This window comes from Mus pahari, chromosome 3 (genome assembly GCF_900095145.1).
Source record: "Mus pahari chromosome 3, PAHARI_EIJ_v1.1, whole genome shotgun sequence".
Classification (NCBI taxonomy): domain Eukaryota; kingdom Metazoa; phylum Chordata; class Mammalia; order Rodentia; family Muridae; genus Mus; species Mus pahari.
This window is the reverse complement of record NC_034592.1, coordinates 1,082,042-1,100,695: the sequence shown is the minus strand read 5'-3', so window position 1 is coordinate 1,100,695 and position 18,654 is coordinate 1,082,042. Positions and strand designations below refer to the sequence as shown.

The following is an 18,654-nucleotide window of genomic DNA, read 5'->3' as shown; positions in this document are numbered from 1 at the left end:
TCTCTGATATTTATACAATATTTTTATTTGACATGTAAAAGGGCATTTTTGCCAATTCTGCTTAGAGAATTTTTAAGGTATTAAATTGGTTAAATATCCATGTTATTCCAGGAATTTCACTAGACATGGTAAGATCTGAGCATTTTTTATTGTTTTGTAAAAGAGAATTACAAGTGTCAGAAAAAAAATTGTTAAGCTGCTTATCTAGTAAATCTGTAGAGAGTACCAACCAGAACAACAGCATATTCTGCTACTTAGAAGGTTTTACTCTAATGGGATAATAAACTGCACTGGAAAACGGGCAGACACAGAAAGAGGAGTGGACAGAAGGAAGAACTAGCCAGCTTTAGGCCGTGGCTTCACTATATCTCAAGTTCCTCCTTTAGATCAAAAGACACCGTGGGGACCCCCTCAGCAATACCTAGTTACTCCTACTTCTCCTTTTCTCTGTGCTTTGGGGTTCACCGGGCTTCCCCCACCTCCCACCTGCTATTGTTCTGTCTTCTGTCATTTCTCAGTCTTACCCTAGCTCCTTAGTCCCTAAGATGTTCATTTATCGCCACAACCTGATTCCTAATACAGAAGGCAAGGGCGGTTTTAATTTTAAACATCTGAACAGAGACGAGGAAAATCCAGTTGTACTTTAATCTGCTTCTATTTTCAGCTCCAATTTAAGCATCTGGCCTCCTAGAGCAGAGCTGGAATATCAATAAAGGGCGTGTTCCCTCCAGACTCTTGCTTTCTTCCTGAGCATCGGTCAGAAAGAGCTCCACCCCCACCCCCACCCCCACTCACAACTCAGAACAGTTCTGTACTATGCCCTTGGGTCTGGATAATGTGACAAGACAGAACCTATCTGCAAATGGTCAGCTGTGGATCCGAAGTCCTCCAGCAGGGGCGCTGTAGAGAACTAAATAGAAAACTAAACACATGGAAGAATTAGGAATGTAATTCAGTAGCAGAAAAGGACCAGAAGGCAGAATTACCTAGAAATTGACAAAATGGCAGAACTTCCTTGTAGATGATACATAAGCCCTCAGAATAGTATATGTGCAGGATAGGTTATTGTATGTGGACTGAACAGGTATGCGTAGCATTATAGATTCAAGCTTTTCAAAAATGCAAATATAGCTCAGCCTTAGAAGTTGTTTGGTTAGTGAAAATGTGTGAAAATATAATTGCAATTTAACAGACTATTTTATTCTTCTTGGTAATTATTGCCATCATGTGGTTTTTTTTTCCCTAGCTCACAGCTGATAATAGCTGTTAGCAAATGCAAAGATACAGGGCCTTTATATATATGGTAATATACAGAAGTATACCCAGACCAACCCCTTTTAGTCCAGACATAGAGGAAACATTGCTTATTATTTTGGCTAACAATTTTTTGATTTACTCTAAATTAATTTATAATTTATACAAGGTTAGAATTCATTGTGTATGAAAGTGCTACTAAGTTGAATTTCATCTATAAAGATTAATTTGAGTTCCTGAGGTTCATGGTACATCACAGTCATTATTAGGCAATTAATCAGCATTATACATTTTATAAATGGATTCAATTAATTTAAGCCACGATTAAGATTCTGGATGGAGAAGAGGTATATTGGTGAGTTCTTTGGTAGTTATTTGAAAACAAATGTCCAGAAATTTTAATCAGTAACATATACTATATTTGTATGTTTGTATGTGTATGTGAATGCATATGTGTGTATGTGCACATGTGTATGTACCTGTGTGTGTGAGAGCATGCATGTGTGCATGCATGCATGTGTCTCTATGTGTGTGCCTGTGTGTACCTGTGTGTGTGTGTGTATATGAATACGTGTGTGTCTATGTGTGCCTGTGTATGTACCTGTGTGTGTATATATGAATACGTGTGTGTCTATGTGTGCCTGTGTGTGTACCTGTGTGTGTGTGTATGAATACGTGTGTGTCTGTGTGCCTGTGCGTGTACCTGTGTGTGTATATATGAATACGTGTGTGTCTATGTGTGCCTGTGTGTGTGCCTGTGTGTGTATATATGAATACATGTGTGTCTATGTGTGCCTGTGTGTGTACCTGTGTGTGTGTGTATGAATACGTGTGTGTCTGTGTGCTTGTGTGTGTGCCTGTGTGTTACAGGGCAGTGCACATGAGTCACAGTGTGAAGGTGGGTGTCAGAGGATGACCTTGGCTGTCAGCCCTTGCTTTCCACCATGTTTAAGATGGGATCGTAATGCCAGACAGCTGACCCATCAGCTTCTAGCGATTCTGTGTGTATCCCACATCTCACGACAGGAGCACTAGTGAGTGCTGCTGTGTCTGCATCTGATTTCATGTGCATTTGGAGAATCTGAACTCAAGCCTTACGTTTACATGGCAGGCACTTTACCCATAGAACTGTCTCCTCATCTTGGCAGTGATATCCTTAAAAACAAAAACAAAAACAAAACAAAACAAAACAAAAAACCTTTATTGATTCTTTGTGAGTTTCACATCATGCCCTCAATTCTACTTATTTCCCCATCCCTCCATAACAGACCTCCACCCTTCTAACCTTCCCCACGAAACAATAAAGAAAGAAATAATAAAGACAAATAAACAACATCAAAAACCCCACATCTTGCTGTGGAGGCTGTGGTATGTCATGGTGTGTCACACAGTGTACCCCTCTGTCCAAACAGCTGTATGTGCAGATGCTCATTGCAATGAGTCACTTACTGGTCTGGTCCCAGGCCTCTGATGTCGCTATATATCAATACTGGATCCTCAGCAGGACCAATCCTGCTGATGCCCTGCGCCATGGAGTTCCTGCAGCTTTGGGCTGCAGGATCCTTCATGGACTCCAGCAGGATTAGGTGGCTGGGACACATGGGAGAGCTGACCCCACACCTCCCCTGGGCAGCATGGGAGTCAGTCTCTCGCCTAGGCAAAGCTGGAGAGCTGGCCCTGGAGGCACAGGCATGCGAGAGCTGGCAGGGTGAATAACTCAGCTACCACCTAGGCCCAGATCCAGGGCTTTGAGTGGTATTATTATTATTATTATTATTATTATTATTATTATTATTATTTTGTTGTTGTTGTTGTTGTTTGGGTGTTTTGAGACAGGGTTTCTCTGTGTAGCCCTGGCTGTCTGGAATTCACACTATAGACAGGCTAACCCTCAAACTCAGAAATCCACCTGCCTCTGTGCCTCTCAAGTTTATATTCTTATCTCAGTTATTAAGTTCTTAGCGCCCTCCTTTTGAGGGGTGGTGTATGAAGCAGTTTGTGTATTATAAACCTAGCCTGTTTGATTAACTGTGGCAGAGTATATCATAGCCTTCTGTAGAGTTGCATCAAGATTAAAGTGTAAGTAAGCCTACAAAGACATTTTCTCCTTCTTAGGGACCATCTACTTCCCTATTCACTGCCAAATGGCAGGATGCAATGTGACCTGTCCCTCACCACCCCCTGCCCCGACTCACCCCTTTGGACAGAAAGAATGTTGGCTGCTTCCTTAATTTTAGCTTTTTAACCTTATTCTCTTATCATAACTAGCATCCGATATGTACACTGGGCCAAAGTATAGATTGTTAGCTAGTTAAGATGCAGAATTAAAATCAGAGTCATGAAAACCCTTACCTGCACAGTACCATTGTTCCACTACAGAGCATCATCATGTTGCTATACAGTGCTGTCTGTGGCCTGAGGTCCTTGGAAAGGACATGGACAGATGCATGGCTGGCCTACCATGGTGGTAATTAGATCCCAGCTTCACTCTTTTAATGCCTTAAGCAGCTGTTAGATCTCATAGTGTCCTTTCAGCTATCAGGAACAATGGCATTCTTATCAGTACGCACTTGATTATTATAAAAATTCAAACCACTTTTTCAAGTTTTATATGTGACCACATAGGTTGGCAAATTACTCATGGCTCACATCATTTTTGTAAAGGCAGCGATTACTTACGTGTGTGTGTGTGTGTGTGTGTGTGTGTGTGTGTGTATGATGTGGTGGTATGGGGCAGTGGTATTTATGTGTATGCATGTGTATATGTGTATGTATGTATACGCATACGTGTAGGCCAGGGGCCAGTGGTGGGTGTCATTCCTCAGGAATGCTACCCACGGAGACAGGTCTTTATTGGCCTGGGACTCATCAAGAAAGACTAGCTTTCTGGCCACCAAGTCCCAGGGATTCGCCTGCCTCTGCCTCCCCAGTGCTGAGAGTTCAAGCATAAGCCATAACACTCCACTCTTCTGTGTGGGTGCTGGAAATCGACCTCAGGCACACATGCTTGCCAGAAAGTGCTTTTCCAATCACGATTTCTCCCCAGCCCTCCTTAGAATATCTACTCACTACTTCTTTGTCTCTTTTCACTTGGTCTGTATATGTCCTCTTCATTTAAAAATACTTAGGTGATTACATATGTGTATGTATAAATATATGGCTTATTAAAGATATGTGTGCACATATAAAAAAATAATTTGAAGTTCGATAAACCTCCTCTCCTCTCTTTCTCCTTCTCCCTCTCTCTCCCTCTTCCTCTTCCTCTCCCTCTTCCTCTCCCTCTCCTCTCTTTCTCCCCCCTCTCTCTCCCCCCTCTCTCCCTCCCTCCTCTACCCTCTCTCTGGTTTTATGCTGGTCCTTGGAACACATCCCCAGTGACCTTGACCCTTTAGGCGCATCCTTAAGATGGTGTGGAGATAGGGCAGTGACGACAGAGCGGGTAGGTCATCTGATGTGTGGGCTCTGGTGACCATGAGAGGAAACGTGGATAATTGAAACCAACAGGGACTTTGATGCTTGGGAAAAAGTGAGATCCAGGTACTTGGAGATGCTTTCATTTGATTCAGAGAGGAGCTTAGTCCACGAGGCAGGAAGAAGGATGTTGATTTGGATTTGTTTTTTTTCAATTAATTTGGTGTGTGTGTGTGTGTGTGTGTGTGTGTGTGTGTGTGTGTGTGAGGTCAGAGGACAACTCTAAGGAATGGGTCCTCTCCTATTGCAGTCTCCAGGAACTGAATTTCACTTGCCAGACATGCAAGCACCTCTACCCAGAGAACCCCAGCACTGAGCCCTGACTTTGGCTCTGTAGAGATGTTCTGAAGCATACCCCCGGGAACTCATTGGATCATAGCCGTTTCTCAGGTGGAGATTGCTCTGTGTTCACCTGTCGTTTTGTCTTAAGGGGGACGTAGTGACTGTTGTCATCACACTGACTAGGATGTCTCATACCACCACTAGTGTAAAATAAGCGTCTGCGTCTGGAGTTAGAGATCACATTTAAAACCCAGAGCAACTTCATTGTGTTGCTGAGTCACACATCACCTTTGACCTCCTTGGGGGGGGTGGTACCCAGCCACCTATTTGTTTCTATGTCAGTTCTTTTATTTCTGTATAGTTTCGATGGACTCGACACTGCTTGGTGTAGTTCCACTTGTATTTTATTTTATTTTATTTTATTTTTGGTCCCTGCAGCAAGAGCAGCCAGGTTGTCAGTCCTTGACAAGATCCCCTGTGAAAGGGGGTAACTTATACCTTCCACATTTACATCTAGGTGCGCATGTAGTGATGGCAGCCATTTAAAAGCTGACAGGTTTACTTTTGTCAACAAGTTAACAAAAGAAGACACTTGACAGATGCTGGGCAGAAAACGTGTAAGTTGAAAGAGAGGCCTTTGGAACACAGGCGTCCCCCATAAAGGTGTAATTTTTGGAGTTTGGCAAGTCATAGCATCCTCATTTCCAACCTGGTGGGACACAAAGGGGGCTTCTTCCTTGTTCTTCTAGCTTGTGGCTTGCTTTTCTCCTGGGGAAGCCAGCCCCTCTGAGGGGATTCTCCATTCTCATGAGGTAATGGAAACGGTGCTTGAGGACTGGTAGGCAGTTATAAGGAAAGGCCAAGCATTTATTTCTCTTTGCTAGGAACCCAGCAAAACCAGTTATCTTGTTTGATTTATGAGGGCTGGTTATTTTATCTACAGGGAGAATTAAAACAAAGTTACCTTTCTTTCTGCGCTGTAGGCAAACCTGTCCCTGGCTATAATGGACATAACTGGGCTTTATTAATCAACTACCCTATCTTCTAACAGCTGCTGAGTTAGCTGACTAGAAGTCACCAGTGCATCTGGTACCCTGTCTGTGGGCTTTTATCATTGCATCTGATATCCAATCTGTGGGCCTTTTCACTCTAAGAGAGTATATGTAGCAGAGAGTCATATCTAATGAACTCCATAATACTTTTAGGTTTTTCTGGGGAATTGTATATGGATATACAAAGCTAGCAGACCATTTGATAAATATCTTCAGGAAAAAAAAAAAAAAAAAAAAAGAGAGTTGAACCATCAGGACCTTTTGGTCCTTCGGTGTGTAGTATATACTGGCAATCAATATATAGAACACTATAAACCTTTCTTTTTTGTTATTATTGTATCTGAAAATAGCTCAAATTAAGCCACATTAAAACATTATATCTGTACAGTAGATGTGAACATGAAGGACCATTTTCCCCTTACAGCTTCAACATAGAGATTGTATTTAATCTAAAAGATAACTGTATTCTATTCCTAGGCTTTTATATTTAATTTATAGTTACTACTATATGTATGGTTGGCTTCCTTTTTAAATTCTATACATTTATTATTTCATTTTGTTCATAATAGAAAATGATGTTTAAGCCTTTGACACCTCTGTCCAGATTGCCTACAAACATGTCACCTTGAAAAAGCGATACTACAAAGTGTCGAAGAGAGAAGGAAAAGCCACTAAAAGTATATCTGGGGCAGGGTTGTATCACATCTCTTCAGCTTTTAAAGGGACAACAACCATTACAAAAGCAAAGGATGAACACCTTTCAGGACCCTTGGGTGGAGTTGGGAGATCATTGTCTGTCAGACCTCAGACAAGCCACAGCTGACTTTTTAATGAGGCTGCAAATGCTCCCTTCCATACACACTGACCTTTGAGATGTTTTTAAACCTTGCTGACCTTTTCTGCACACGAGACCACTTCCCCCAAACTGCCCAGAACCTACAACTGCACCTGGACATCTTCTTACAAAAGGCTGTGCCTTCTGCAAGCACCCAACCATAATCCCTCACTAACAAGGGATGGAATACTATACACTAAATCCTCATCTGCAACTCAGAACTCAGTGTTTAGTATGGACTTGGAAACGTTGTGAGGAGGAGCATTTCCACTTTCCATAGGTGAGCAACACTGATCTGCCATGTTCTGTCCGTGGTGATGTTCTGCCCATAATGGTGGGGCCAAGGAGTGTGAACTTAACCTTTTGAAACTGAGAACCAAAATAAGTCTTCCCTCTCCTTAAAGTTGGTTTTCTTATGTTGTGTCACAGTGGCTGAGAGATGAATCTAAGCTGTAGATCTGCTCTGGACCTTTGGTGGCCAGCTTCTAAGAAAGCCCTCCATTTTTTTTTCCACCTGGTATTCACAACCTAATATTGTCCCCTTGTATGTCATACCGTCCTGGCTTTCTCATAAATAAATAAAGCACAATAGTTTATCACTACCAGAAAAAAAAACCTAACAAACAAACAAAAACAAAAACAAAAAAACAAAAAACAAGTGAAGTATAGTGATACTGCCAAGACTTAAGAATCATGGTGATATAAGTAATCTTGAGAGTTGGTTTCAAGAACAGAGTCAGTTATTTGAAATCATAAAAGCATGATGTCATTACTATCCTTTTTGAGTTTTAATTGCCTCCTTGTTGTAAAGCTATCAAGGACGTCTTGAAAATTGCTGATGGAGCTGGCATGATGACTCAGCAATTAATTGCAGAAGTTCTGGCTTCGGTTCCCAGAACCTTCAGGATGGCTTCTGATAAACTGTATGTTCAAGACTGTATAGTTCAAGAATGTTGGTGTAATATTGGTTGTCAATCCCTGATTTAGTTGTTCAACTCTTTCTCTATTTGGTCATAGTTGAGAACTGTGCTAGTACACTTATACTTTCCCCTCAAGGGTAACAGGAAATGGATGGTCTGGGGAAGAATATGTAATATTTTTCTCCCCTATGTTTTGTTTTTGTCTTTTTGATAGATCACTTATTACCCTTTGCATTTAAAGGATTTTTTTCTTTCTTAATTTGTGTTTTAGATAGAACTATTATATCTCACATATGACTAATATTCTTTCTTTGGGCATGTTCACAACTTATCCTATAAACAGGCTTTTCTTTTAAACATGTTTAGTAAGATTTTGTTTCCTATAGCCTTGTGTAAAATGATCCAGTTTTAATAAAGAAGAGTGTTTTCCATTTGAAATTTCCCATGCCCTGATACTCTGTGAGTTCCACTTGATATACTCCACATTCAACACTTGAAATGTGAACCTTTCTTCTCTTCAAAACCAGCTTCCAGAATCTTGCCAGTGTTCTGAGTGGCGTCTATAGTAACGTGCCACTTGGTAACACTATGTTTTGGAATAGTTTCCTTCCACATGCTTAAGATGGAAGACCTGACTTGGAAGATGGTCCCTTCTGATGGCCACATTGGTCCTTTTACTGCTTCCTCAGGTCTTCTAGTGTGAAGCCTTGAGAGCATGCTCTCTAGAGATCGATTCTGCAGGGATGTGGTCATACCAAGGTTGACAAGCAGTGAAGCTTGCCCTTCTAAAGGATTCCTGATTAAGCACTAGAAGACCAGAGTCGGGGCACACCACTGCTATATAAGTGGGAGAAGAGATATTTATTTTGAACTTTGCTCACAAATGCATTTACTTAACATTCTAAAGTGTGTGTTGGGGGGAGGCAGTCTTTTCTCCATCCACATCCTTTTCCTTTCTTCTTCCTGTCCCTCTTTCTTCATGTCTACCATCCCATTCCTCTCTTTGCCCTTCCTGTCCCTCCTCCTCTTCTTCTTTCTCATCATCTCCCTTTTCCCTTTTCTCTTTTCCTCCGTCTTCTCTTTCTCCTCTTAGCGATTCTATGGCTTCAGTGTTCTTCCCCTTCCCATTTTCTCTCTCCCCTTCACTCCTACCCTTGGTTGGTGACCTACAGACCTGCACCGAGCATGTATATAGCCTATGATATATGGAATGACACACTGTGATATCAATTTAGCACTAGTAGACTATAATTTCTCATGATTGACAAAAGCAAAATAAGCACCATCTAGACTCTGTCCACATCTCACAAAGAAATCGTATCAGGTGGCTTCCTATATAAGAGGCACTGCTCTGATTTCCATGATTAGATAGTAGTCACTTGATATGGTCCCACTGACCTCTTCAGTGACTCAGATAGCCAACCCTCTCTACATTGATCATCTTTCCCAGACTCCTGATCTTACCACTCAATACTTTATGCTTTCCACCCAACTATGAATTATTGCTTGAATTTGCCTTTTTTATTTGAGAGATAAATTAAAAAGTGGCACTTTTACAATAAAGAAAACTGCCTGTGGTTTCTATTCTCTATATAGTTGTATCTTTTTTTATTACATGCCTGCTTTTTACTGAACCCCAGTCTCATGCTCAGGTTGGACATTGTTGGGGGTGTTATTTATTTATTACTGTTATTTTGGGCAGTGAAGGGTTTGTCTTTGTTGCCAGGCATTTTGGATCTGAATTAATTATGTTATGAAAGCAGTTTCAATCAACTTTATCAAGTAAAAAATCATAAACATAAGTTATATTCACAGGCTTTTGTCAGTGTTCCCATCTACTCATCTAGTGTCAGAGAGATAATGTCTTCTGTTTTATTCTATTGTTTGTCTGTTGTTTCATATGTGATGCTAGGATTCATGGTATTGAAAGTGTTTGTGACAAAGAAGATTGCTTCTCTCTCTCACTGTTTTCAGCTAGCTTTGCGATGGGAGTACGTGAAGCCTCTATTAGTATTGAAATAGTTCTATTGTCTTTAAAATCTTTAAGATGCAATCATTTGCTTCAATCTCTGTCAAATTAGATATTTGTTCGCTGATTAAATCAGTTACTGCTGAGAGTTTTGGTTATTTTGCATGGCAAGGTAAATAGCTTTTAAAAATTACTATTTTGTGTTCTCACAAAGGTTTCTGCTCTGATCATTTTACCTTAACTATTGGCTTACTAAGTCCACCATACTGGAAGCCGGAAGCTCCAGGCAGGTCAGGTATGAACGAGATTTCTTTCTTCTGAGGACTAGGAAGGAATGTCTATTCCAGCCTGTGGATGGATTCAGCTCTTCTCCTGCTGTGTGGGTGTGTCCTCACCCTGGTATATGGATGGCTGTTTTTCCCCTGTCCCTATTCACCTTTTGTTGCCACTGTACACTTTTGTCTCTGTGACCAAATTTACTTTTTATTTAAAATAAGAACACTGGGTTAAGACTCATCCTAATTGATTTCATCTATAAAAACCCTGTGTTCAAATATGGTCACGCTATAAACTTGGGATAAGGTTTAATAGATCTTCAACAAATAATAGGGCTTATGGAAGAGAACAGTTCACCCCCATATAACACTGTTGTTATTCAAATCCCACAAAATTGAATGTGAATCTCCATTAGCTCATCCTCTACCATCTTCTCTGTATTCTTCATTATTATTATTATTATCATTATCAATATACTTATTTACATTTCAAAAGTTATCTCCCTTCCTGGTCCTCCTTCCTTGAGTCCCCCCCCCCCATTCCCCTCACTGTCACCTCTAAGAGGGTGGTTCCCTACCCACCCTCCAACTCCCATCTCACCCCTCTAGCCAACCCCTTCTCTAAGAAACCAAGCCTCCACAGGACCAAGCACATCCCCTCCTACTGAGGCCAGACAAGTCAGTCCTCTGTTACATATATAGTAGAGGCCAAAAGCCAACCCATGTGTGCTATTTGGTTGGTGGTTTACTCCTTTGGAAGTTCTGTGGAATCCAGTTAGTTGATACTGTTGTTCTTCCTATGGGATTACAAATCCCCTTCAGCTCCTTCAGTGCTTCTGCTAACTCTTCCATAGGGGTCCCCAGGTTCAGTCCAGTGGTTAGCTGTGAGTAATTGCATCTGTCTCAAGCAGGTGGTGTTAGAACCCCTCAGAGGACAGCTATGCCAGGCTCCTGCCTGCAAGCACATCTTGGCATCAGCAGTAGTGTCTGCATTTGGTGTCTGCACATGGGATGGATCCCAACTTAAGGCTGTTTCTGAATCGCCTTTCCTTCAGTCCCTGCTCTATTTTTTGTCCCTGCATTTCATTTAGACAGGAACAATTCTGGGTCAAAAATTTTGAGATGGGTGGGTGGCCAACCACATACTTCAACTAGGGCCCATGTCTATCTACTGAAGGTGGTCCCTTCAGGTTCCATCTCCCCACTGTTGGCTAATGTCATCACTGTTGCGTCCAGGGAGCCTTTTGCATCCCTGGTGTCTGGGGCTTTCTACTGGTCCCCCCCTGTCCTCCACCCCACACTGCTGCAAATTTCTATCCATTCTCCTGCCCCCCTGGGCTTCTCTCCTGTCTCCCATCTAACTGATCCTGCCCTACCTTTTTCCCTCCTCCTCCCATCTCCCACATAGGTTCCTCCCTCCCTCTGCCTCCTATAATTATTTTTGTTTCCCCTTCTAAGTAGGATTGAATCATCTACACTTGGGCCTTCCTTCTTGTTAAGCTTCATATGGCCTGTGAGCTGTATCATGGATATTCTGAACTTTTGGGCTAATACTCAGTTATTAGTGAGTACATACCATACATATACTTTTGAGTCTAAGATACATCACTCAGGATGATACTTTCTAGTTGCATTCATTTGCATGCAAAATTCATGATACCCTGGTTTTTAATAGCTGAGTAGTACTCCATTGTGTAAATGTACCACAGTTTCTGTATCCATTCTTCTATTGAGGGACATCTGGGTTCTTTCCAGCTTCTGGCTATTATAAATAAAGCTGAAGCTGCTATGAACATAGTGGAGCACATGTCCTTGTGATATGTTGGAGCATCTTTTGTGTATGCCCAGGAGTGGTATAGCTAGTTCTTCAAGTAGAACTATTTCCAATATTTTAAGGAACCTCCAGACTGATTTCCAGAGTGGTTGTACCAGTTTTCAATTCCACCAGCAACGGAGGAGTGTTCCTCTTTCTCCACATCCTCAACAGCATCTGCTGTTGCCTAAGTTTTTATCTTAGCTATTCTGATTGGTATAAGGTGGAATTTCAGGGTCATTTGATTTGTCTTCTATGGTATCTTCTCTGCCTGAGATTCTCTCTCCTATCTCTTGTACTCTGTTGGTGATACTTGCATCTGTAACTCCTGATCTTTTTCCTAGGTTTTTCATCTCCAGGATTGTCTCAATTTGTGATTTCTGTATTCTTTCTATTTCCATTTTTAGGTCTTGGTAAGTTTTATTCAATTCCTTCACCTGTTTAGTTGTCTTTTCCTGTATTTCTTTAAGGGCTTCTACCTGTTTGCATATGTCCTCCTGTATTTTTTTAAAGGGAATTATTTATGTCCTCCTTAAAGACCTCTATCATTGTATTGAGACTGGATTTTAGGTCTTGCTTTTCAGGTGTCTCCAGTGTTTGCTGTGGTGGGAGAACTGGGTTCTGATGTTGCCATATTACATAGGCTTCTGTTGCTTATATTCTTGAGCTTATCTATTGCCATTTGGTTATCTCTGGAGTTTACTGGCTTGGTTGTCTCTGAATGGAGCCTGTCACTCCTTGTAGGCAGGAAGAGCTCTGTGACATAGATTTGAGCAGGCCTCCTGGGATGCAGGCAGGGCTGTCTCTGGCTAGGGGGACCTCCTGTGTCCCTGGTTAAGGCAAACCTCCTGGAAGACAGTAAGGCTATGGGGTGTTGTAGAGGGCAGTAGCCCCTAATCTGCCTCAGCTGGAGTCGCAGACTAGAAGGAAGATGTGTCTCCAGCAGGGCAGATAGGTCCTGGGTCAGCTGGACTCTGTGGGGATTCCCAGTGGAGGCAGGTATCACAGTGACACTTACTGGATTCTTTCCCACAAGTGCAGAGGCAAGGTCTTTCTCATCTTGAAGTCCCTGTTCTCATAACTGGAGCACCCGTAGTCTTTAAAATCATTGCTCCCCATTTGCCTCATGAGATCTCTGGATGAATGGCCAAAACCATGGTCACCATAGAGCTCTCTTCTCTTGTTACTAAATTACTTTGCTTTCCTAGCACAGAGATTTCAAAGATGGAGGACCTATTTTCCAACTCTGCATCATGATGCCATAAAGACACAGTGACTCTACTGTGAAACCCTGAAAACCTAAAAAGGAAGGAAGACTCAGGGTAGTGACTCATTTTTATTTATATGTTTATTTAATCATAGACTTCTTTTTAAAGTGAGGATGCAACACATGAATTTTGGGGTTTTTTTGTTTTGTTTGTTTAGTTTTTGGGTTTTTTTTTTTTGGTTTTTTGACACAGGGTTTCTCTGTGTAGCCCTGGCTGTCCTGGAACTCACTCTGTAGACCAGGCTGGCCTCGAACTCAGAAACCCGCCTGCCTCTGCCTCCCAAGTGCTGGGATTAAAAGCGTGTGCCACCACTGGAGGGTTTTTTATTTTTTTTTATTTTTTTCTTTTATTTTATTTTTTGGTTTACAACATATGAATTTTAAGAAGAATAATTACAGTACATTTTGGCTTTTAGAATTTTTGGTCTAAGGTAGCTTCAAGGGCCAGTCAAACAGGTCAGTTTCTAAAGTGCTCGATGACTTAGTTCAAGCTCCAGGACCCACATTAAAAAGAACAAAAAGCTGATGAAGTGACTTGACTTGACTTGTTATGATCCCTGGAGCTTGCTTGATAGCCAGCCTAGTATAATTGGTAACTTCCAGGGCAATGAGACACTATGTCCCCAAAACATGCAAACAACACCGAAGAAATGGTAACCAAAGTTGACCTCTGGCTTCCTCATGTTCATATGCATATGTACACATGTACCGCCCCCATACATGTACCCCTGTGAACACATTCAAGTACACACATGTTCATGTACACACACATACATACACACACAATCATAGTGGCTTCTATCTCAATTTTGTATTAATGAATGACTTTATCAAGCGTTGTATCTTCAGTGAGGTAGTTTCTAACTATATCTTGTTTTAGGGTCATTCCAGCAACTATTTCTGAGTTTTTTATTGTTCTAGGAAACATGGTTTATTGTTATACCAATTCATTATTTTTTAAACATAGTTTAATACTTTCAGCCCCCAATCCGGATTTACTTTATTGATTTTTTTTTTTTTTAAGCAAAGGAAGATGATGATGACCCTGAATATAAATTGTTACAGGAAAATGAATACAAGATAAAATTACCAGATCAACCTTTTTATTCTATACTTTATGGAATATTTAATATATGTTTGGCAGTAACTTATTCTTACACATGAATTCTTGACACTTCCGATTCGTCAGACTTATTAATCAGTTCCGTCAGCAGCGGAGCAGTTTTATGAGACTTGCCAGTCATCAAAAATTTATTATCAGATAAATCAAAGAAACAACGAGTGTCTTAATAGGGTAGAGACAGAGGCATGTAAAGGATCATTTAAGGCTCTGCTTTTTTGACAGTTGTGTGTGATATTTACAACCAATATCTGAGAACTTACTCATAATTTCACACATTCAGTCAGCAGGATGATTGTTAGCTTCTTGGGCGCAACATTTCTGTTTTTCTCCAGAAGAATACCGGCTTACCTGTGAAAGTCAGGATGCTCTAAGCAGGTAGGAAGCAACATCTCCAGTGTCGTACAGACATATGATTTGTATCTTCTTCTGAATTTCATCATAGAATTACTGAGCTCTCGGGCATTTGGGCATGATGGCTAAACTGGAGTCTTTGCAAATGGACAGGAAGGAAGGAGTGATGTGGACATATCTTATGTGTTCTTTCTGAATAATGGAAGTTGCCTTAGGTTTCCTGGATTTTGGTGTTCTTTTGAAGATTTCATTAAAGATTTGGCTCTGTGGTGTGGGATGAACTACTTGAAAGGGGCTTCCTCTCTGAGCCCTACCAGTGTCTTCAGTGTCTCAATACCTCGTGATCCTTAGGACAAAAAGGACCCTGGCAGTTGGACCCAGCTGGCACGAGAAAAAATTTTTTAGAGCCACTGGGACTGGACCTAGAATGGCAGAGCTGTGAGATATCCCATCATAGATTGCTAATTTCTACCACAGATCTTCATGGAAGCCATGTTCTCTGCCCAGAGTGTTCTTTCTTTCTATCTTTGCCTGTGGAATTCTCAGTTCTTCAATTTTCAGCTTAAATTGTGCTTCCCTAGAGCCGGTTCTACCTGCCTTCTCTGAGGTCCTTTTAATGTTTCCTCGGGGCCTTTCCTTCTCTTGGTAACAATCTTCATGGCAGTCGTATTTATTGCTACCGTTACGTAAGTGTTTGCCAGGGGAAGGATGCCTTGCGTGTTATACATACTATTCATTGCTGTTTATTTCTATGAATAATAAGGCATATTTTGTAGGTAATATACATGCATATGTACACAATTGCATGTGAACAAATGTACAAATACACATACGCACACACTTTTCACTTAAAAACCAGAAATCATTCCAAAAATGATACTCATGACTTCCTGATTACGTAACTTCCTATGTCATATGTTGTCAGTGACTTAGTATATAAAGGAACTGTCTCGTGTAGAGGAATCTCTGACAGGTACCCTGGTGTCTTCAAAATAATACTGCCATTTTGAGAGCTGGACTGGGCCAAATCATATAGTACTTTGTTGTCCCTTGTTTGGTTTGGTTTGTTTTCAGTGAGACACTAAATAATACTTGAAACATTAAAATGTCTTCTCACTGTATAGTGTGAAGTAGATTAGGTCTTCCTAGATGTTTCCTGTGTTTAAAACACTCTACTTTCCCAAGTACCATTCTTACCTTATAAGTAAAAAGCTGCCATAGCAGTTGGTGCTTCAGGACAAGGCCTTCTTATGTGTAAATCTGAGGACTTGTAGCTTGTCAACCTTTTGGTGGTCCACCCATGGAGAAGGGACTTCCCAGTGCTGTGAAGTGTGGATGTATTTGTAAGTGAGCAGAATAATTTTGAGGTAGACACAATAAACTAGGAAAGGTAATAATCTCTAGAGGAAAAACAACACAAAAATGGTTAATGTAACAAGGGGCGTCTCTTCATCTCCTGTTAAGTTAGGATTCAGGGGGAACATTTTCTGTCATTTAAAGACCACAATGGGTGAGAGTACGGGATGCAGCTTGAAGGTGCCAGTCCTCTCCTCATACAGGGAAAGGACTGTTTCTCTTCTCTCCCCCAGTTTTGGGGGCTGTAGGCTAAGATGACATGTGTGTTTCAGACTGTTTATGTGAGATGATGAGCATTTTAAATCTGTTCTTGTGTGTGCTTGATAAAAGCTGCCTGAGTACTGATCTTTTAATAGCATGTGTCTTGCAACTAGCGAATTTATTTTCGTACCAAATGCTAGATAGTTCCAAAGGAATGTAAATTTTGTCAGTAAAAGTTTTGTTTGGTAATACTTAAAAGTCTTGGAAGTCTATTTTTTTTTAAGTTTTCTGAAGAGAAGTTTTTCTTTTTCTTTTTTTTCTTTCTAACTTTAATTAACAAGACAGGGCAACAAGAGAATTACTAGAAATGAAAAAACTATCCCCTATCATTATCATTCAGAAATATAATTAGAAATAATATAATTTCAAATGGTAGAAACTGTTCCTTGAAGCCCACCAGATGAACAGGTCTCCGGGTGGCTTTGGTTTCACAGTAGTTCAGATACTAAGAACCTTGGACAGGATTACTAAGAAAGTTCAGAGCTGGTCTCATGAGGGTACCTACCCCTGCCTCCAGTTTTCTTTCTTTGTTAATACCTAACTGTATTAATGTGTGATAGAATTAGTTTCAGTTGCACTCACAACAGAGAGGTGACATTCCTTGTCCTCTGCCAAGGATGTGAACTCTGAGGGGTCTGCATCTATGGCCTCATCTCCCATGAAAGTATGGCTCAAAGATCTCCGCATGCCCCTCACAAAAGTCACAGGAGAAATGGACACCTGATAGACTAGGCTCATGATAGAGACAGGCATTGAACTCAGCCTGTCTGCTTAAAGGCCTCTTTTCATAGGATCCTTTTCCTCGCAAATGTCCACTTATACCAGAATGCAAAGACTAAGACCCCAAAGCACATATCCCAAATGAACCTTTTTCTTCATCCTGCTTTTGGGTAATGTCTAGGAAGGAATAAAGAATATGTCAGTCTGGTATGGTTTTATGAATTTGCCCCTCAGGAAGGCTCATATATTAAGAGCCAGCTGTTGGTTTGGGAGTCATGACTAGCTATTACCTAATCTGGCTTCTGATGTTGGATTTCTAATTTGATGGCACTGGGAGGTGGTAGAACTTCCTTAGTGGGGGCCTAGCTAGAGGAAGTCGGTCACTCCGGAAGTGTCATTGGGGCTATGTCTGGTACTAGCCTCCCCTCTTCTATCTCTGAACTGATCTCAAGTCAAGAGGTGAGCAACCTCCTGTATCATAGATTTCTGCCACCCGGATCCCTCAAACCCATAGCCATGGAACAAGTTAATGATAGATGGGAACCTGAAACTGATCCAAAACAAGTTATTTTCTCCTTAAATGTTGTGTTGTCAGCTATTTAGTCACAGTGACTAAACATCTAGTGCACTTCTCCACAGGAATCAATGTATAGAGATTAAACTGGGGGGGGGGGGCATGATCAATTGGTTCTTCTGCTTCTGAACCAGCTCACTGTCCTACAGAGCCATATGCTTTCTTCTGTATTGGGAAATAAATGTTCTAGGGTGTTCCCAACAAAATCTCCCTTGCTCCTTCTTTAGTCCCCACATCTATCTTTCCATAATTCACTTTGATTCTGATTTAACATGCTCTTATGTGAGTTGTTTTGCTACAGTAGGTACAGTCCAGTGTTCTGATCAGCTACGCTCTATGCAGCTGCACACTCTGGCTCTGGGGAGTTTGTACATTCATTGTAGTTCACACGGTCATAGTTTATAATTGACTTAAGTCATTAAGATATGACCTTTTGCTAGGCAGTGGTGGTGCACACCTTTAATCCCATCACTTGAGAGGCAGAGGCAGGTGGACTTCTGAGTTTGAGACCAGCCTGATCTACAGAGTGAGTTCTAGGACAGCCAGGGCTACACAGAGAAACCCTGTCTCGAAAAATCAAAAACAAAAAACAAAAACAAACAAAAAAAAAGATATGACCTTTTTATGTATTCATTTAGTTTGTATGTATGCATGTGTGTGTGCGTGTGCATGTGCGTGCGTGTGTGTGTGTGTGTGTGTGTGTGTGTGTGTGTGTGTGTGTGTGTGTGTGTTTGGGTTCATGTAGATATACAAGTGTACTTGGTTATAGAGCCCAGAGGAACCTTCAGGTACTGACCCACCAGGTGCTGTCCACTTTATTTTTGGGATGTTACCTCTCAGTGGGACTTGGAGAGGATCACAGGGCTCAATGATTCTAATCACATGGTCAGCAAACACTAGGGATGCCCCTGTCTCCACCTTCCCAGCACTGGAATTACAAGTGTTTCCTAGCATGCCTGGATGTTTCTTTGGATGCTAGTGGTAGGATTCAGATTCTCAGGATTGTACAGTAAGCACTTCACTTACAAGGCCAGCTTTAGGCCCTCCCTTCGGGCAGGGTATGACTGGTCTTGGCACAACTGATTCCACTTTTGAATTTTATAGTGAGCTCCTGGCCTTTTACAGTTCATC

The 18,654-nt window shown here is 41.2% G+C and overlaps 1 protein-coding gene across 1 annotated transcript in view; it reads left to right on the top strand.

Annotated features, from left to right (window-relative positions):
* Positions 1–18,654, top strand: part of Rsu1 (Ras suppressor protein 1) — a 190,619-nt gene that overhangs the window by 99,857 nt on the left and 72,108 nt on the right. The gene's annotated exons all lie outside the window — the stretch shown is intronic.